This window comes from Macrotis lagotis, chromosome X (genome assembly GCF_037893015.1).
Source record: "Macrotis lagotis isolate mMagLag1 chromosome X, bilby.v1.9.chrom.fasta, whole genome shotgun sequence".
Taxonomy (NCBI): domain Eukaryota; kingdom Metazoa; phylum Chordata; class Mammalia; order Peramelemorphia; family Peramelidae; genus Macrotis; species Macrotis lagotis.
In genome coordinates this window covers 99998456-100021137 of record NC_133666.1, presented here as the reverse complement: position 1 = coordinate 100021137, position 22682 = coordinate 99998456, and the positions used below count along the sequence as shown (strand labels likewise).

At 36.5% G+C, this 22682-nt stretch overlaps 1 long non-coding RNA gene across 1 annotated transcript in view; it reads left to right on the top strand.

Moving 5' to 3' along the window:
- The first annotated feature begins 618 nt into the window (after positions 1 to 618).
- LOC141497368 (uncharacterized) overlaps positions 619 to 22682 on the top strand; it is a 93294-nt gene continuing 71230 nt past the window's right edge. Inside the window, exons 1-2 of the long non-coding RNA XR_012471315.1 lie at positions 619 to 768; positions 1408 to 1525. This is a non-coding gene — a long non-coding RNA (uncharacterized LOC141497368). The remainder of the gene's footprint in view (positions 769 to 1407; positions 1526 to 22682) is intronic.

Sequence of the window (22682 nt, the reverse complement as noted above, 5' to 3'; positions counted from 1 at the left end):
AAATGCTGTAGGGGGGACAGAGGAATAGAAACAGGGACAGACCAGGATAACTTGGATGCAAAAAGTAAGAAGGTGCTGCTTGAACTATCATGGTAGTTGGCAGTTTTATCCCATCTCTGATAAGGAGGGAACCAGGGGGAATAACCACCAACAGAGGGTACCAAAGTTGTTGTCAGGGATCTGTGTCTTCAGGGCTTCCTAAGGGGTGAGGAAGAGCCTGCTAGGGACAGGGAGGAACTGATGTTCTACATCTGGGGAGGCACAGGGGACTGGAGGCCTCATGAATTAGCTAGCCATCCATCAGTATGCCTGAAATAGATATAAGCTTTGGTAGACAGAGGTTGAAAACACTCAGCTGTATGGCAACCCAGAGCAGTTTGAGAGGTACCTGAAAGTGAATGATAGCTATGGGGCTAAAGGTAGATAGGTCAAGGCAACAAAAATTCATTTGGCTACTGGCCCAGGGCTAAGTCTGCTGAAGGCCATGCCGAGGGTACTTCCCACTCCATGTGATATCATCAACACTCAACAATAGAAGTTACAAGAGGTCACAATGAAATCACAGGCACACACTAGTTATAGAGAAGTTGGCTATATAACCCACCCTGCCACCATTCCCTTCATCTCACCAGTGTGGTACATACTTTTGAATCTGGAGGCTTGCAGCAAATAACAGTAGATGGTAGACTACAGGGAAGTAAACAAGGCAAAAGTATTCCCTCCACTTCATGTGACAGTCCCATCTGTACAGGACATATTAGACCAATTGTGAGTATTTGGATACATATCGCTAAATTCAGATCTGGTGAATGCCATTCTTTTCCTGAGTCAAGACCAATTTGCCTTTATGTGGGAAGGTGAAGTGAAACGGTGCACCAGATGCCTTGAGTTCTTTGACTAGCAAAGAACTGTTCTCAGCCACAGTGAAAGGACGAAAGACACGGCCCGGCCCTCTTTTCGTAGGACATTCGTGAACAGCACATACATATATCTCTTGAGTTAATCAGTGGGAGCCAATCATACAAAAGGTCATAAAGTTGTTTGTCCAAATTCTTTGCATACTTCCTTATCTTTATAGCTATACTATATATCCTGTTATCTAGGACATACTGCTTCTTGCGCAAACACAAAAGTGGGAGCATGAAGATTTCCTGAGATACCAAGCCAGTAGTATTGTGAAACAACAGAGGGGCAAGAGGGTCATGGAGACCTTAGTCTTTGTTATTTCACAGCTGTAGTCTTCAAGAATCACTAACAGGAAGGGAGACAACAGACCTTTACTGTATTGCTTCAATGTTATTTGCCATAACTCAGTGGCAGGAGATTTGGCAAAGTGGGTTTGTCCAGCCATAGAGACAATGTTTTGCTACATTGATGATGTGTTATTAACTATGGATTCTCTTGCAGACCTCTCAACAGTCTCCTCTGCCGTAGAGATTCATAACCAAGATCCAAGGACCTAGATTACTGGTCAAGTTCTTGGGAGCTATCTGATCAGTTAGGACCAGAAGCTGTGATTGACAAGGTACAAACATTCCCAGTCCCATCCAATATGTGGATCACAGGAATTTGTGGGTTACTTGGATACTGGTGAACTTGTAAACCTAAATTGGTCCAGGTCCAATGCTCTAATGGCTTTAAATGACTTAAAAATGAAGGTTACTCCATGGGAAGAGGGGTCAGGTAACATAAAGTCTTTGAGGTTCTTAAGCCAGGAATATAACAAGCCCATACACTAATGACCTTTAGAGAAAAGTGAACTTTGCAAAGTGAATTTTCATGTCACGTAGAAGGTTTTACTGTTTCATGGATGTTCAATGAAAAGCCCATGACATAGTCATCCGTTCCCTTTGGAGTCAAATAATACATCAAATTCTGGTGCCATTCCATATTCAGACTTCCCAGGACCCTTTCCTAGTCCTACAGTATGGGTACATGAACAGCATTTTGCCACCAGTTCCTGTCCCTTATCGCCTGGAGCGATGGCAGATTGTAGCCACAGGATCCAATGCAAACAGCAAAGTCCTGGGTAACCCTTGTATAGGGATACAGGCTAGAAAGAGCAGGGCCACATGTAAGTCCCTGGGTGGGGATGTCACTTCTACACACATTACATGTTTGGTTATTTGAAGGTCAAGGAAGCAAGCAAGAAGGGTCAGATTGGGTTTTAAGGTTGAAACCCTTATCATCAGGAGCCCTACACCAGTGGTTCTGGCATCCTGGATTCTCAGGACAAGTTGAATAACATATACATCTTCTAAATGGGTGTGATTTGCCTCAGATTCTTTCCATCCCTAGGTTATGCCTAACCTGGTGGACTGAACTCATATAAATGTTACCATGGCGAACCAGTATTCCTGTTGGGTGTGTACAGAAATGCCCAACACCATCATACCACAACAGACCTGCCCTCCTGTTTTGCTAGCAAAATATGCTGAGTGAATTGCTATATGACAAAGGAAATTGGTGCAAAGATTCTCTGAATGACCCATGGTATAAAATCATGTTGCTGGTTAAAAACTACTTGAATACCTGCATGCCCCCCCTCAATGCTCGGTTATTCCCTTTGGGATGAACTTTTGTTGATTATCATTTTATCATGCAGCTCCTGGCCCTTCAGGGTCTTAAGAAAACAATATATAGGTGGAATGGATTCCTCCTGATCTGTATATGTCTATAATGAAAGTGACTGTCTTGGACTGGGGCTATAAACCCCCCCGCAACCAAACTCAAGGTTTGTATTCTGGACTTTTAGCTCCCATGCATGGTCATCCTTGCCTTTTTAAATAGACCAAGTGGTGGACATGGAGACATCTTCATTTGCATGCTCATTGGCAAGTCTTCAGGTTGTATCCACTAATTGGGATGCTTTTATACATGGCATTGTGCAAATCGCAGAGGTGGTGTTACCCTCTTGCCTTGTTCAGTCCCCAGACAACTGTCATTGTGACACAACAAGGTTTCAGCTCTTGCCACCCACGTTGCTCAAGCTTTGAATAGCACCCCATGAATAGCAGCCATGTTGAATGAAGAACTATAGCAGGTCTGGAAGGTGGTGTTGCGAAACCCTATGGTCCTGGATATTCTGACTGCAGTCCAGGGGAAGTCTGTGCTTTGGTTCATGCTGATTGCTATAATTATCAGGGATAGACCTACAACATCACTGGCAATCTTGCACCAAAATATCACTTATAGACTCCTGGACTCATAATCCTTTGAGTGAGTAGAAAGCTGGACTTGTCCACCACTAATAAGTGGTTTGTTTTCTTTTTGGATTTTCTGCAAGGCAATAGGGTTAAGTGACTTGCCCAAGGTCACACAGGTTATAAAGTACCTCAGGCCAAATTTGAATTCAGGTCCTCCTGACTCCAAGGCTGGAGGCTCTATCCACTGTGCCACCTAGCTGCCCCAAGAATGTTCTTGCTCACCTCATATTGCATATTACTGTCTGTTGTTGGTGAACATTGTGCATTATATGGCAAGCTATTGGATGTAATGCTCATCCCTGACAATGAAGGCCCTTGGGGTGCCTGACACAAAGTAATCCAAAGGGTAGAAAGGATAGAGTATGGGGCAAATTGTAATTAAAACCAGATGTGAAATCCTTTAGCCCCAGTCATAGAACTTTTTGACTCCTTAAAACTTAACTTTATCCCTCATGACTGTCACATTATGTAAGGATTAGCCTGTAGCTGGTACATACTTTGCTGTGCGCGTGCGCACGTGTGTGTGTATGTGTGTGTGTATGTAGATGGCACAGTCTTCAATGAGCTGCAGTTTCCTGATGTCCCTACTACAAAGAAATGATATGAGCCTCCTCCCTTCAGCTACACCGATGTATAGAACATCACCCATTAAATGTTTTGGCTGGGGTTAGAGACAACCAGAGTTTGAATTCTTTCAAGACAACACCACATATCACTCTTTCACCTCTTCAGGAGGACTGAGTGACAAAACTTACCCATACTTGGGATACATTTAAGTAACCAAGAAATTTTTTAAAATGGTGATGGGCATTCTTTCCCTGATCTATCCAGATCATTTAGGTTAGTAATGGAATTTGAATACAAATTTATACCCTTCAATATATTGAGAATAGAAGTTAAATACTGAAACAAATTTAGTAATTTTAGATCCTCCATGCACCTTGTATGGAAGAATACAGAGGGAAATAGTCAAATATTAATTGTGATAGGAGCACATCTTGACCTTTAAGTACTAAAACAGATCCCAAATTATTTGACATTGAGAGTTGCCCAGCAACAGAGGATCAGGTTGAGTAGATAAGGAAGAAGTTCAGTATGAAGTCAGGTATGCTCTCCCTCTAAGTTGGATATGGAATGTACATAGATAACTAGCCACAACATCTGACCCACTGAACCCTCTGACATCATGGGAAATATTTCTTTGACAAAGATGACTGACACAGAGAATCTCAAATTACTCAGATAACAGCACAAAATTGAATAATCCTTCTGCATGTCCTAGAGTAGTGGTGATGGAGAAAAGTGGAAATGTTTTTTAACTCTGTAGAATTATAATATTTGGAACAAGAGAACCAACATGAATCAGTTCCTAAGAGTTCGAGATGTCTGCAAAAGTCCCTGATTTTCTCAATTATACAATTAGCAGGAGCTAATAGGAAAAGGTAAGATTATCTTTCTCTATCCATCTGGATTTTACCATTTGAACATATGCTCCAAAGTATCTTAGGATCCTCTTCCAATCTCCAAAACTGATAGAGAAAGTAGTCAGTTATATTATTTTTATGTACAAATTGATGCTAATTATATTTAAGATCCTAAAACACCTGTCAAATTTGTGACCCTTGACATTCCAAAGCGTGGCCTGAATTAGATTAAAATGTATAAATTTTACATTAAAATTTAGATTCTAATTTAAAACTAAAAATCAATTTTCTTTCAACAATTTTATTATAAATTATTTCTTAAGATATAATTATAATAAAGAGCTAGTCATATACTTGTGGAAATTCGCTAGGAAAAAATTTTAGAGCACTATAATTAGGCAAAGTAATGTGTATAAACTTCTGAGATTTTTTGTGCTGCAAATGGTTTATATAGAAGTTCTTGTTTTTCACTCCATCTTGCAAACTACTCACATGCATGTTAGTCTGGTAGTTATTTCGATCTACTTTTTTAATTTCTAAAGTTTTCAAGAGATTGACTCATTCCAGCTACCCAATACTAATGTTTACTAATTCCAGTTTGTGTGATTAGTATGGCAATAGTTGATGTTTATTTTTGTTTTAGTTTTTTCAAGGCAATGGGGTTAAGTGACTTTCCCAATGTCTCACAGTTAGATAATTTATTGTCTTAAGTCGAATTTGAACTTAGGCCCTCCTGACTCTAGGGCCAGTGTTCTGTCCACTGTACTACCTAGCTGCACCAACAGTTGCTCCTAATCAAATAATTTTTCACTCTGAAATATCTGTTAACTGGTAATTTTGGAGAAATCAGGACAGTTATTAGACAGGAATAAGATGAGGATATAGTTTGCATAATATTTTGGTGGTTAGAAGTGAAGAAATTCAGACCAGAATGAAGAGAGGAATACTAGGAAGAAGTCAAGTATGGCTCATTTAATAAAAATTGGAGATAAAATTTATAGAATATTAGAATTTAAAACCTGCTATACAAGGATATGAACAAAATGACAAAAGAAATCCTAGGAGTCTTAAACTTCACATACAAGCTCAAATCTTGCCAATTTACATAGCTTTTGGTGAAAAAAAAGTTAAAAAATTAATTTTAGTATTACAAAATCTATTAGTAAAAAAATTCTCAATTTTCTTTTGCATGTTTGACACTACAAATGATATTATTTTCACCAGTTTAAGAACCTTGTTGAAAACTATACACTTAGTCTTAACCATCTATGTCTGTCCATAAGCACTTTTTCACTCATGTTGGTGATTTATTAAAGTTCACAGGAAAATTAAGTATGTAACACTTCTGAGAAAGTAAGAGAAAACAATAGCATAAGTATCTAACAGCATTATTTACTCTTTTCCTTATAATGTCTCTCTTGCACCAAGAAATTAACTCCTTAGTAGTAACCTAGATGGAGGAAGGTTTATTGCCACATGCCCAAGTAAACTTTTGCCCAAATAAATTACAAAGTCCTTGTAAACAAAATTGCTACAACAGATTTAATTCATTAGGCCTATTGCTTAGCATTCAAGTGGTGCCTAAGTGTCATGCACTGTGCAAAGCAATTTACAATGATCTCACATGGTCTTCACAATACCACCACAAGATTGAATGTATCTTTATTTGACAGATGAGGAAATTAAGGCAAAGATAAGCAACTTGCCTAAAGTCCTACAGTTACTGTCAGACTGAATTTGAACTCAAGTCTTCCTGACTCCAAGGTTTTGTACCACATATCTGTCCAGCTATAAAAAGAAAAGTATTTACTACAACTGATAGAAGTAAGTGAAAAAGTAATTTTAAGTTGGTTTTTAAACTTAAAATTTTTATTTTAAAGAAAGAGCATAAATCATGTCACATTCTAAAAACACTAAGATCCATAAAAGAGCAGATAATTATTCTGGACAAAATGGGAGCTAGAAGAGGGAGAATAAATATGGCCAACAGACAGGTCACAAGATCAGCTTCTATAAAACATTTTCCAGAACTAGAAAATACACTGGGTCAGGAGGCCAAGAAAGTCACATTTTGTCACACCAAGCAAACTATTAAAACTTCAAAGACCATGATTAACAAAATGAGTGTTTATCATCCATATTGAAAAATTGTCTTAGTCCCAAAATCTGTAACACATATTGAAAAATAGTTATTGGAAAAATGTGCTAAGTTCCTAGAAAATAATTTTAAACTTTGAATATTCTTGTAGAGATGCCTTATGGTATAAAACATAAAATTGTATGCTTGTCTGTAACTGGCTCCTGATTTGTATGCATTTCTATAATACATATATACATATATATTACATATGGTGACTTATTCCTAATAGCTAGTCATATCTAGTTACAAACTGATTTTAATATGTATTTAGAATAAGAAATACATAAAAAAGTAGTTTCTCAAGTCACATGTAACTCAGAGACTTTGATGTGGTTTAGTGAGGTCCCTTCCTTTTTCTAATTGTGATTTACAATTACCCTGAAGGAAAGAGCCTGATGGAAGTGTTGGATTAGATGAAGATAGTCTAAAACTGACAAATGCCAGTTTTGTATAGTCTTTGTCAAGTATGTGGCATACATTGCTTTTCAAGATGGTATGAGATCAAAGACACATAAGACAGAGGTTCTCCTGACTTATTCAATCAAAAAATATTTAAGAAATTTGAGGATTTGTCTTAGTTTTCGTAGTTATCAACAGTGTTAAAAATCCCATTGTTATTGTTAAGGCACTGAATTATCCTGATTAATATGTAGGCAGGAAGAAACAGAGGCAAGCACAAAGTTGTTCTGAAATTGTTGAACATAGGAAATAAAATACCTAAATAACCCTATTTCAGAAAAAAGAAATTCAACAAGCCATCATTGAACTCCCTAAGATGTGGGAACACAGGCTATTCTAACGGCCATGACCCAGGTCATTTTCTAAATAACCGCCACCTAGACACATTCCCAGGAGCTGGCATGCCGGATTCTTTCGGAGCTGGTCTTTCTGCCCCACAGGCCAAGGGCACAAAGCATACCTGTGTTTAACTACCTCCCTTCATCATACCCCCTCATCCTGTAATGCAAATTTTTCCCATAAATCCTGCTTGCCACATCCCCCACTTCCTCAATTCTTTGTTCTACCCTGGAAGACCTAACAGTATATGTGTAGAAACTAGGCAATAATAAATTTGAACTTGAGGCATAAGGCTGTGTGGCTTGGCTCTTTATTTTCAGCTCCCCTCCAGGAGTGAGGTCATCACTGAATAGGCCCTTACAATGAGACAAGCAGCAACACTAAGAAAGGACCAAATGGATTCACAAGTATAATAATCAAAAAGAGATGACATCTGACTGGCATCCAAGTCTAGAATACCACCTTATCAACTTCAAGAGACTTCACATCCTGAACACAGAAACCTGGATAAAAATGCCAGTGGATCCAGCTTGTTACTTTTCTGGCCCATAGTTACAAATTCTAAATTATTTCACTAATTCATTTTATTTTTTTGCAAGGCAATGGGGTTAAGTGGCTTGCCCAAGGCCACACAGCTAGGTAATTAAGTGTCTGAGGCCCCATTTGAACTCAGGTAGTCCTGACTCCAGGGCTGGTGCTCTATCCACTCCACCACCTAGCCACCACTGTTTCACTACTTCTACACTTTACCTAATGTTTGAAAGTAAGCCAACACTTAACCTATTGACTTTTGTTTTCAGGTCTGAGGAGAGACAGAAATAGACAATATAGATAGTAATGACTGCTTTGTTTATAAGGGGAAAGTTTAAAAAATTTTACCACCCAGAAAATCAGATACTAAGGAATAGCCAACAATATATTGCTTCTGTTAAGCATCAAGATGTTCAACAAAATAACATCCTGCTAAGAAATCTTGGCACACAAGTTATCATACCCTGGAAAGCTACCCCATACTTAGGTATGGAGACATTAGACAACTTGTCTATGAATTTGGCTAGAGATTGGTAGGGGGCTAGTAAATACTTCATTCCCAAATCAACAAGTTGAAGAAAAAGTTGATTTGTCAATTGTTCAAAGATTGTATGATTCAGACAGGAGAAAAGAACCATTTCAAATAAAGATCTTGTATATTTTATCACAGTAATTCAGATAATTCTGAATCAAACATAGAAAATAACACTTTTAAAGTCTAATATCCTGAGGGGCAGATAACTCCCTTAAATAAATCACAGTAATTCAGCCTGGCCATTTCTGAAAACCAGATATTTTTAAGAGAAAAATCAATTAACAAAAGTGAATTTATATTTTTCATCAATACAAGTAATCATTATCTTGGAATTTTATCTTCCTGGGACTTTGCAGCACTGATTTCACTTTCATTCATACTCCTAATTCATTGGTCAAGATGGGACAATAGCTACTTCAAGGTTCTCCCTCTATCTTCATCATCATCATGCAGCAATATCATCTCTGAAGGTTTCCCAACATTCTTTGTGCTATACTCTCTCCATGAAATACAAATTCTGACATTTGTTTTCTATAACTCCAGGTCACTCACCTTTTCTCAGTGAGGTAAATGTCTGTTCCATAAGCATTCTCTCCTCCATAGTTCTGTGTTTATACTAAAGAGATATCAACATACACATCAATATTCCTCCTGCAAACAACATGTGTTTCATCTCCCTCTACATGAGACTACTATTCATATCTAGTCTTCAATGAAATGATTAGAGTGACCTTCCCAACACCTTTATCATTTTTTTGTTTACTGCTTGTGTTCCCTTGAGAAAGCAAGTTAGACAAAACTTCCATCTGAGTCAACACATCCTAACTTTTACCACTGTAGTGCCAATCTGCCTCATCTACTCATCATTAAAATTTTTAGTTGCTGCCCAAGCTTGACTCCTGTTGAGTAGTCTTCATTCTGTGATTCCTATACATCCCAGTGATTCTGAACATCCAAGTTCATCATCTTAACACCATCCCTTACCATAGGATTCCTTATTCTCCATGCCTCTCCCTAACTTTCCCACTTAAAAGTTACAGCAGAATACTACCCACTGCACCCTCTAGAGTACTCCTATAGAACTTGCTTTCTCCCATTCCTATTGGTCACTGAGCACTGGTCCCCCACTAATGACAGCCTCCTGGCCAACTCTGGACAGTACTATATTTACTCTTTTCTAATAGCTTAATAGCTGCCTAAGTTACACTTCATTAAAACAAAGATCTGAACCCTGCCACCTCCTTCTACTCATGACTTACTTTCACCTTCAGTATTAAATACAAAATATTGCATTTGGTATTCAGAGCCCTTTATAACTCCCCCTCCAACCAACCTCACACTTTATTCTCTAATTTATAATCATACTGATCCAGTGATACTGAAGTACAATATCAATGTTTGTAAAATTCCTGTATAGAAAGGGGCGCCTGAGAAATTCCTTAGAAATATAAATTTGGTTACATACCTTTGGGTCTGGAAATAACCAGACAGGACCCAAATGCTTGACCCTGGGGTCACAGATATTCTATAAATTTTAAATATCAATATTTGTGTAATCCCTGTATGGAAGGAGTCCTTGATATCTTCCTGGGCCCCAAGAAACTCCTCAGAAATACAACTTTGGCTGGGAGCCTTTGGGTCTGAAAGTAGTCTTGACAGGAGGACCCAAGTGCTTGACCCTGGGGGTCACAGATATACCATGAATTTGTCTAAGATTCACAAAGCACCCTTGTTAGCCTAATTATCTTGCTGGATCTGTAAAATCCTACCTTCTCCCAAAACTTCCTCCCCTTCCTCCAGATACAGCTGGCACCATAAGATAGTAAACTTTCACTCCCTCAAACCTGTGAGAAACTCGTGAATACGTGACTCTCTCCATCAGGAAACATGTTTAGACATAACACAGATCCTGACCCTTTCCAACTCTGTCTAGTCCCCTCTATCTATACTGAGCCATATGTTTATATATGTTTGTAGTAGTATGACAAGAAAATATACTTGGGGTAATCTTCATCCCCAGGAAATTAAAGATCTCCAAACTTATCAAATGTTGGTCTCTGTCTCACTCTTTGGGTTCAGCAATACAAGCTTCCTTTGTTGATTCAAGAATAAGATATTGTGGGTTATTTTCTGTTACCCACAAATGTGTAATGTTCTCATCTTTGCCTATCTTCTTTCAAGTTCCAGATAAAATTCCATTTTCTACAATGTCTTTTTCAAAGCCCTTTTAATTTTCTTCCCTCTGTTAATTAATTCTTATTTATTTTTTATATAACTTCAACACTATTACATTGTGAGCAGTATTTAGAAAGTGAAACTAACTGCCAGATGTGAACAAAAACACATGAGGATGAAAAGTTCCAGTAAGTATGGAGAACTCTAGAAATAAAGCTATGACCTTCAAAGAATAATGCTAAAGACAGCTACTGAATTACAAAAACTGCAAGGATAGAACCATTGGAAAACAGAAGCAGTATTCACTAGGAAGATGAATGTGACTATAAAGACCTTTGGTGAAAACTTTTTATTGGGTGGCAACTCAAGTATTTTGTTCTCAGAAATCTATGAATACAACTTTGCTTGTTTTGATTCTCTAAACTTGCAGAACAACAAAGTGCCAAATAGTGTTAAGGTCTGAGAGAAGTGCCCAATTACAGAACAGAGGTACTCGACATGATGGAGATGCAATAGCAAGGGTTTATTAAACTAGCTCGAGCTAGGGTTCCATCCTAGGCCAGGGCTAGGATCCTGGAACCCTAAGTGAGGAGAGACCTTATATATGATTTGGTAGGGAAGTTTCAGGCATCTGCCTGCAGATTGTCTTGAGATGGTGTAGCATGGTCTTATTGGATGCAGGTCCTTGGAGAAGCAGGGGGGGCTGCATGGTCCAAGGGCTGACCAGGCAGAATCCTCAGGAGCTGACTCAGCTGGCTGACCAAGCAGGAACTTAGGGGCAGAATTTAGGCAACAGTTCATGGGTTTCAACATTCAGGGTCTTACAGGCATTCAGGCTAAAGTTCACAGATTTCAAGACTCAGGATCTTACGTTCCCTCCTCTTCTTGTTCAATCCAGGAGCACTCATGCTCCTCAAAGGGATGCACAGAACCCCCAGGGAGACTGTTGTAAGACTGCCTGAGTACCATTAGTTGGGTAGTGTTAAACCTGTTCCTAATGAAAGCAAACACTTGGTTTAATATGCAGGGCCCAAAGGTTAAGAGGAGTAAAAGTAGTATCAGGGGGTCAATCAGGGTAGAGATCAATGTGGTGAGCTACGGGGATTGGTTGAACCATGCTTCAAACCATCCTTCTTGCTGTCCGTTCTTTCCTACATTTGGCCAATCCCTCCCTTACTTTATCCACTGACTCTCTGACCACCCCAGTATGGTCAGTGTAAAAGCAACATTCTTCTCCTAGTGCAGTGCATATTCCCTGCTGCTGTAGGAAAATCAAGTCTAAGCCTCTTTTTTTCTGGAAAACTACTTCTGAAAGGGAGGCGAGGGATTTCTCCAGGTGTGAGATTGAGTTCTCTATCCTGCTTATATCCTCATCTACCACTACTATGAGGGAGTCGAAACCTTTCTGATGGAGGGTGATAGAGGAAGTCCTTGTGCCTGCTCCTACCAGACCTATTCCAAATAGGGTGGCTATGGTTGGGGCGATTAGGGGCTCCCTTCTTATTCTGGCAAGGGACATTCTAATTATCAAGGGGAGGTCACAAAAACAGATCCCTTGACAATACAATGTAAACATTGGTGAGAAATGGTAGAGATGAACTGGTCCAGTGTCTCTGCTCTTTTCTCTTCTCTCCTGGAGACCTCTGATGTCCTTCTGCATCTTCTGAATCGGTTCCAAAAAGTTTTCTCCAGCTCAGGTGACTAGTTGAAGCTTTGTTTTCTGGTAAAGGATTTGCTTAACATTTTACTTAGATCAAAACTTTCTTCACAAGACAATGAGATTTTGGAGCTTATTGCAATTTACATTTTGCCTTATTGCCATATTGATGCAAATACTTAATTTTAACACGATAAACTTACTATATGAATGAACTCCCAATGAGAATTGTCATACTGTCTTATGCTTGTAACATATATCAACAATCATCTTAGTTCAGAGTACCCAGCATATGGTTTAAAAATAAAACAATCTTAGCCTTTGCTCTTATTACAGTAATGGTTCAAACATCCTTAACCAAAAATGAAATTTTTCAAAATATTCTCAAATATACCATTGATTTTCCTTTTCCTGATATACATATCTGACTCACATTCCTTTCCTTAAGCTAGACCTTAGGACTATAATTATCCTAAGGATTCCCATTCTTCTTCTTACCTAAATATCCCTTCTAAAAATTAAAGAAACTTAATTCCTATCGTAACATGTAGCTGTTAGCAGGTGTCAGAGCCACACACCTAACCTATCTATGGCTATTAGATCCAATTCACCTAAAATTTCTTTTTCTAGTTTGTTTAGCAATTAACCATAAAGATCCAGGACATTAAAGGAAAATTCCTTTATAGATATAAGTATTGAATGTCAGTGTCCAGGCAGAGGTCACGTGGGTAAGTCAAATGTCTTAGGCCAGATTTATTCTTCCAGGTAAGATATTACCCAAATGTCATTTTGGGGAAATCAAGTCAAAGGGGTCCAACCTCAGCCTTACTGAGAAGTCGCCCCTTTGGCTGCCCATCCCTGTCACGTGACATCTTGGCTTCCTTGGCTGCAAGAACATGACATTTACCCAGTGGCATTTCCCTTTTGTTGACCATCCTGGTATCTGACATAAGAGAAAATCAATTAAAAATCCCGTGATCTAAAATGGTTGTTTTACCTACTTAGAACTTCCAGTGAATACAATTCACTAAATTCCAATTATAATCTTAATGAGTCCCAATTAATGAAACCCCCTACCAGAAGCTTGGGCTAGTTTACCTCAGTTTTTCATCTGCAAAATGAGTCAGAAATGGCAACTCACCTCTATATCTTTGGTAAGAAAGCCCCCAATGAGGTCACAAAAGGTTGGATACGACTGAAATAATTCAACAAAATCTGTCTAAGATAAAATAGAAACTTCTGAGTCTGGTATCTAAGCCTTCTTCATTGTACCAAAATTATTTTTTTTTAGTCCTCTCTGCTTATTCTAGGTGAAGTAAAACTGTCTAACCTTTTCCTAAACTGAACATAAGACCTATCACTAGGACTTTACCTGTCTCTCATGCTTTGAATCTGTACCTCAGAATTCAATAAGGCTCAGCTAAATTAACTCTTTTATATACAATTTTATGAAAACTTAAAATTACTAGTACTAACTTCCACTTGAAGTTCTTTTGTATTTACTAATCTGTTTACCGGTTGTATTCCCTCCCACTCAGTAGAATACATTCCCTGAGGGCAATGACTCTTAACCCTTTTAATTCTCAGTGACTACCAATTTCTTGTTCTTTCTTAAAAATTAAATTAAAATACAGAAAACATTTTGTATTAAAACAACATAAGTTGAAAATTACATAGACCAAACTATTTCACAGAACTGCAAGAGGTAGAATGACAATCCCTATAATTATTTAGTGGAAGCTGGAATTAAAATCCCAAGTATCTCAAGATTAGATCATTATTCAACTTAAATTAAAAATACCATCCCATTTTAATTTTTAATTATTTTGTCAAAATTATAATCAAGTTAAGGATTCTAGATTACTTTTAATTTCTAAGAGTTGGTTAATTGTCTGACTTTTAACTTTCAACAGTTAAAAACTAAGATAAAGACTTAACAAGCCATTCATAGATTATCTTTGAGTAAACTCAGCTTCTTTGCTAGTCTTAAGGTTAATGAAATTACTGCTTCTAGGGAGTAAAAATTTATAGATATATTTCAAAGTTTCTCAGAAATGTTTACTACCCAGTAAAGCCAGCAAACTTACTCTTAAAGTTGCCTATGAAGACATTGGAGTTGATTCAATACAAGGCAAAATGCAAATATTTAAAATGTAATTATTTCTTTTCTGTCTTATTTTCAGGGGGGAATATTTTCTTAAATTTAATTCCTGAAAAATCTTTAAAATAATATCTTCTAGATTTTTTGATTTCTATCATTTAACTAAAACTAAGAGTAACAATTTTAGAACCTATCAACACCTTCAGGCCCAATTTTAGGTTTTTTGCAAGACAATGGAGTTAAGTGGCTTGCCCTAGGCCACACACCTAGGTAATTATTGTCAGAGGCTGGATTAATTTAGGTACTCCTGACTCCAGGGCCTAGCCACCCCCTCAGTCCCAATTTTATACCTATTTAACTCCTCAAAGATTTAGCAAAATTTAAGATCAGCAGTTTTACTAGTTATTGGTCATTTCAGTCTTTTCTCTAGGCCAATGCTTGAACTTTGGGGCAAAGAACCTTTTAATTCTATATTTTTAGGAAGGCAGAATTTCAAAAGTAGTAAATCTAAAGATTTTATTATCATGGTGAAAATGCAGCCACTTATTAACACCAATGCCTTCTCTTTTAACAAGCCTGAAAAAGGATGAATGACAAATAATTTTCCAAGTGGTAAACCATCATTAAAAATAATCTTAAAGCAGCATTTGATTGGATGATTCTTATATATTGACTGAAGTTGCTCAACAAGTATTACATAAAATAGTATTCAATTTTTTTGAATAGATGGGCTAAGTTTAAGAATTTCCTATTTAAATTACCTTAAATCACCACCTCTTCCAAAAAATCTTTTTCTTCTAAGATCAGAGTTCTGATGCCTCTTCTGTGAGGCCTCCAACCCCATACCCAAGAGGTAGGGATGGATAAATGCTGTTGGTTCAGTATCTAGTGAAAAAGTGAAACCTTCATGCTTAAATTTTTTACAATTCAGAAATTTTTATAATTTTTATAATTCAGAAAAACCTGACCTACTACTTGGCATCTTAGTCATACACATTCATTAGACTAAGAACTTGTTCACAAGTTTATGTAATCAAATGTTTTATTGAAAACAGAGTTGATTATGGTGTAATATAAGTCTGTAGCTAGGTTTTAGAAACAATCAAGAAACTTGCCTCAGTCCATGTTGTCAAAGCTTGTATTTTGAATTGAAATTCAAAATATTAGAACTCTAGTCCTCCTCTCTTCCCTTTCCAATCCCTCTACAGGAGTTCTGTACAAAGTAATTTTAAAGACAGTAGGGGTGACACAAATAAGTTGGTCCTTTCCTAGAAAGGAAAAGTGTTCACCTGCTGAATTCCATCAAATCATTATCAATCCTTTTCAGTATGTCATGGATTCAGTTAATTAAATATGGACACAGGAGAATAGTACAAATTCACTATCTTCCTTTTCCCGTTCTTTTTAAGAACACGTTCCATGTTATCCCATGTTCCACTGATCTCTAGCACAGCAAAACTAGTTTTGATTAAAATGAAATAAAGAAAAATAACCAAAACATTATATACTTAGGAAAAACTTAAATATCAATGTAATTTATTATAAAAAACAAATCTAAAACGCTATATGGACTTTAGAAAATAACTGGTAGGAGAGAGGAGGCAGAGACAAGAGAACTAGCCTTGGAATCAGGAAGACCCATCTTGAGTTCAAATCTAGTCTCAAATACTGTTTGAACCTGAGTAAATCAATTATACCAGTTCCGTCAAATAAAATGAAATGAAAAAAAGAAATAACAATCACTCTAGCATTTCTGCTAATAAAATCTCACAATATGCATCAGAGATTCAGACACAACTGACATTATACTCAAAAATACTAACATGGGTGGGTATTCATATGCTTTGGATAGCTTCACTAATCCAGAATTAAGTTTAAGGGAAGTTAAAAGTTCTTAATTGAAAATGTTTATACTATGGCAGGCAGTTCTATGTGTAACCCAAATGCTGAATTAAGTCTTAGTTTAAAAGATAATACAGAACAAAGTGGGAGAGCCAGGAAGAAAAAAAAGGTTAAGTAGTAGGTAGTGTTAATTTTACAAGCCCATAAACAAACACAATAGATTATGTTACTTCTAAATTCTTACCACTCCAATTCATGCTTAACATTCAATGTTATAAAAATTTCTTAATTTTTTTAAATCATTAGGTTAGTTTCCCCTCCTTCATTCATCTCCTTATTAACATTTCCAGTTTAAAACACCTTAACTTCTAAATTTCAAATCTCACACACCCTCTAAATGTAGCCTATTATGACATAGAATCTCTGATCTCACAAAGTAAATGAATAGACCCTTGGAAATCCTGGTGAAATGATTCTTTATATACAAGATTTGGGGTTATTTGCCTATGCTGGAGCTTTCCTGTTTGTAAATTCCTACAAACACACACACACAATCACATGTATATATATTTTAAACCCTTTTCAGTTTACTTCAATTATGCCTATATGATCTCAAATATGGTCATTATAAACTTTTGAAGGCCAAGGACAAGGTTCTCATCTTTTATCCTCTCAAAACCTGCCTAGTACATAAGACTTAAAGGATTTTTTAAAATTTAAATAATTTGATTTTTAAAGATTTTGGCTCAGATGTTTGATGCATGCATAATTAAATACATATATTCTAGGTTCAAGTTTCCTACAGGACTACAATTTCTCTTTTCTTTAACCTTAATCAGAGGTTCTGTGAAATTCACTCCCATTTTACAACTGAAAATTAATGAGGGTATGATAGTTGTGAAAAACTCACAGAAAACATTACTGAACTAGTAAAAAAAAATCAAACTGAAATTGTTGTAATGGAAATTATTTTCTCAGACTCATATGCCCCACCTTCCCATAATTATGACTGTTATGTTCTACCACCAACCACACACACCCCATCCACTTCAAGTTTTTTTTTTCCCGTGGTGAGAGTGGGATGGACGAGGAGGAAATGCCCTTAGAAGAAGAGATATTTCATGTTTTTTAGTAGGAGTGATTTACCATTTTCTTATTGTTCTTTCAAGAACTTAAAGGAATATATATAGATAACAGTCCACTTGGCACCTTTTTTCCTATCACTTAGAAACAAACAAGACATCATAAGTTTGTTTCTAAGAGGAAAAAAGGTGCCAAGTGGGCTGTTATGACTTCTGCACAGCACAAAACACTAGAAATCACAAATCCTATGCAAATTTTATATTGCTCCCTTTAAATCAGGTGAAAGGCGATTCCTTCTGCCACACCTGGTGTTAAGATTACCCGAGTAGATAGCTTTTACTAAATTGACAGGACAGACCATTCTAAAACTAGAGATGCAGCTGCCTTTTTCCTTAACTCCCTCATTAAGTCCGACAATTGAGTCTAGCTACTATTCCTAAATCCTCATTGTTCGTTTACTGTTGCCACTAGGCAGGTGTTTTAAATTTCATCAGTCTCTCTGGCCCAGAAACACACCACTCCTTAATCCCCAAGGAAAAATTTTTATCACAGTAAATACATTGAAATTCAAGAAAAGGAAGGAGCCCAAGTGGTATAGAACTTTTGTAAACTGTTCCCCCCACCCCCAAATCCAAATATTCAGATGCTGTGGCTATATTATCTTCGAACAACAGCCTTTGCTCCTGCAATAATTTTAAATTTATAATCACGAAATATTGCACAAACAAAATGACTGGTAACTGTGCAAACTTTTCCTGGATTTGATATATTTAAATTCTTAGCATGGGTTAAAGTTCTTGCTGAAACAATTTTAAGAATAGTTTGCAAAGTATAGCCTGTCTCTCCCTGTGAAGACAAACCAAAACCTCCCCCCACCCCACCCTTTGAACCATCTAAAGTAAGCTTGTTTAATCCAGGAATACACAAAACGGAACAAATGCTTAGAACAATCTTTGCTTCAGGAATTCTTCTTTTCTTTGAGGTTATAAAAACACTAAAACATTTACTTGCTGAGAGGTTTAGAACAACTTGGGTCACTAAAGCTTCCACCTCAAACAAACAAAAAAAGTTTCCCAGTCTGCTTCCCACCCTTCCATGCCCACAAATGCCCCCAATTCATTCAGACGCTCTGATCCTCACAAGTCTACTGGAGAGAACTAGCCAGGATCACCTTCTGGGAGAAATTTAAAACAGATGATCCACCACACCCTCCTAAAACACGGGATAGTCGAGACTCCAGGTTGATTGGTTGTTTGTGGTCAGGGTCAGGCTTAGCCATTGATTGGCTGAAACAAACCACAAACTAATTCTGATCATTGATTGGGTAATATGGTGGGCTTGTGACTCAAGATTTGTCCCGTGTTCCAGCATCCTTAAATTGTTTTTTTTTCAAATTTTGAGTACTAATAGATTTCCTGAAAAGTCTTCAAGAAAAATAGCTGGAATTCCTGGGACAAAGTGGATATGTAATGATTCTACTCTCCTTGTTGATGAACAGAGTTTCTTTTTATAAAGAAACTTTTCTCATTTTTTATTATTAATTTATTAAATGTTATAAATTTTATAATTTTTTATTTTTAATTTGTTAATGATTAAATTTATTAAAAACTTATTTTTTCTGGTGTTTCAGGCAATTAGAAAAAGAATTTGGATTTGGATTCATGCTTTCAATCGTCTAAAATTTCACAGTAGACCTATGTCAAATAGTTTTGAACATGTGGAAAGCACCTATGTATTCAAGTGATGCAGAGAATTGTGAATGTAGCAGGAACAAATTCTGCTATCTTTTAATGGTATTAAATCTGGGAATCTTGTTAAGGGTGTTCTTGAGATGCAAATTGACTCCTATTGTTTCACTGTTTAATGTAAAATTTGAAGCAACTCCCAGCTTCCAACTATTTACCTGGTTTCCTTCTTGTAAAGGGTTAGGGATTTCCCTTTTACCCTCAGTGCTTAGATAACGATAAGGTGGCAAAGCTATAAAAAACTAAGATGGACCTCTACTTAGGTGAGTTCTCTTTCTGGCCCAGTCAGCTCTCTGATTGTCTTTATCCCGCCTCTCTTTATCTCCCTCTGTCTGTCTCAGCCTAGTCTTTTGTAGTTCACTCTGTCCTAAAGTGTTTGATCCATTCGGAGGAAATTTTTTTAACCTGTTTACTGAGTAATAACTTGTAATAAAATTCTGAGCAGTTTAAAACATCCCAGAAATTCCTTCTTCTTTAGTAACCCTCGTTTCTCTGTTACCTCAATTTCTATATTTAATTGGTGACCCCCCAAAATCCCAGCGGCAACACAAAACTAAACATATAAAGACAAAAAAAGGAAGTTTTTATCTCAATATAAAAAGAACAAGTCATGCATACAAATAAATATAATACAAAGTAAAATGTTATAAGGACAAAGAAAATATCTAGGAAAAGAAGTATTTCAAAATTATACAAAGAGAAATACTGGGAGAAGAGGGTAATCAAAGAAGATATAGGAAGGAGGTAGCATCTCCATTGATCAGGAAGAAGAATTTCAACCAAGATGGGACCAGATTATATTTGTAGATATTGGGAAGGGGCAGGGGAGTCTAAATAAAGGCATAAAGCTGGAATTATAGATAAAGATTTAGAAAGGGACCTTACAGGTTACTTTAGGATGTAATTAGGGAGCAGCCATTCAGAAGTTATTCAGAAATGTGGGTGAAATCAAATCGAAAAAAATACGTTTGAAAGAGATTCTATCTGTAAAATGCTAGGTATGCAGAGCTGGCATTTAATAACATAAGAAACTGAGAACCTGGGCAGCTTATGATCAGGAGAAGTGAAAAGTTATATTAGTGAACCAGGATACTTTGGAAAAGGGTAGGTAAGGAGAACTTTTAAAAAGGGGGGTGGGAATAGTGAAAGGTATGGGGGGGTATTTTTAGGTATTTCTTACCCCCAAAGCCTAACAAAAGCCCTCAAGGGCTACATAAATAATTCATTTATACATACAATGTAACCTACACCTCCAAGGAACAAAAGAAACTAAAACTATGATGCCTTGAATTCGCCTGATTTAGAATATTAACAAGTAGTTAGCTGTTGAATTGAATTGAAAACTTTAAAATTGTTTTTTATAAGAGTAATAAAGGCTATATAGCATTGTTGAGCTAGATGCTACAAGGAAGCACCTGGTTTGATTGTGGGAGAAAAAAATAGAGGGAAAAAATAAGAACGACTTAAGGAGTTTTTTTTTTTTTACCTAAAAAGACTTGGATATTTTTTGCAACTACAAGAATTTAAGAAGATGGACAGGTTTTGCTGGAAACATGAGTTAAGAGTAAAGTATTTTACTTGTTTGATTATAAAGATGAGGAAACAAATTTTGTTTTACATGATTCCTTTTTTAGGTTATAGCCTGTCAGTTCAAGGAAATGAGATTTTGAGTTTTAAAAAAGAATCAATTGCTGAAGATTGATTGTAGTTCCTTAAAGAAATAGTCTAAGATGGGAATTTTGTGGGTGTGGTTGTCCTTCTACTGTACCCTAAAGAATATATACATACATACAGTCTACTATAGGCATGCACTATGCAAAAGTATTGTGCACTCTTTTAGCTACATATGCTAATTAGTTAGATGGAAACATTGATTAGATTCCTCAATGCATATAACCAAACTTTATTAAATATTGCTAACATTAAGAACAAATTTCTCAAGTGGTTCCCTTAAACTTTTTTCCACCTCAGACTCAACAAAATTCCCAGCTGTTTATGGACTATGTGTTTCCCTTCCAGCTAGCTGCCTTAGTAAATTCTCAAGTCAGTTAGCACTAGGATGTGGTGGGATGGGATGGAATCTGGTGGGGATAAAAGGTGCCAAATCTAGTTCCAGTTCTAGAAACAGGTTAATGACTGGAACCTAGATGGTTTTTGTTCTATACTTTGATATGTGCATCCCCAAATTGTTATCATATGATTTGATTGGTAGTTATAAATTATTGATAAAGTTGTTTGTAATGCTTTTTCATCGATGCTCTGTGTTATGTGTTTTTATATATTGAAGAGCATATGTGTCCTTTACAGCATCACAGCACACAACTGCTTATTTTATCATTGAAAAATAATTTGCTTCAGAACAGTTCAAACACAAAAGGGGGGGGGCTTAAAACAAACTCATATCAATTATACTAAATTGATAAACATTTCTACTTTTGTATTAAAGCACTTAAGCATTTTTTTTACTACAATCTAAAGAAACAATTTTACTGGTTGATAGATTAGTTTTAAAAAAATAGATCTTTTTACTGTGAAACTAGTTTTTAAAAATTCATCCAAGTTATCTAAAAACCTGAATTCTTCTAGGAAGTTCTAAACATCTCCACTTCCCAACAAATGGAACAAACAAATGGAAACCCCTTATATAGTAATAGGTCTGTCTAAACCAGAATATGGGAATTGCTCTGAATTTTGACTTTTTTGAAGATTAATGTTTTAATCACAATGCTTTAAAAACAATTTATCAAAACTGTCCAAGTATTGTTTGTTTCTGTGAACAACCTATGAAAGGTATAAATGTAAGTATAAATAAATCTTTGTGATAATTTAAGAGATTAATTATCTTCCAGGATATAATTGTTGCATATAATGATGCAGGGGAAAGATAAAGAGAATTGTTAATGTAGAACCTGGGTGGAGATGTTTTGAGGTTGATGCTGGGGAAGATGAAGAGAATTTGATTGTAACAGAATTTGGGTGGAGATGTAAATGGACTCCTAAGACATAAATTGACTTGAAGTAGAGAATTATGATTGTAACAGAAATAATTGTAATCTTGGGTAATCTTAAAGTATCATTGTATAATGTAAGGTTTGTATCCTGATCTCCTTAGGCTTTACCCTCTACCTAATTTCAGGTCTAGCATATGGGGAATAGTGTTCATCTTTTGCCCTAGGGATGAGAAGCAAGACATAAAAAACTGAGCTGGACTCCAATTCAGGCTCCGCAATCTTCTCTGACAGTGGCCCAGCCAAGGCTGCTTGGCTGTTCTTTTATCTCTTTCTCTCTCTCTCTCTCTCTCTCTCACTCGCTCTCGCCCTTCCTATGTCTTGTAAACTTTTAAATAAATTTTTGTTTTATTTCTACCCATGCTTTCCCAGTCTGAATAATGACTCACTACAATGGTACCATTGGTTATCATTAATTCAAAATTATTTACTTGAGT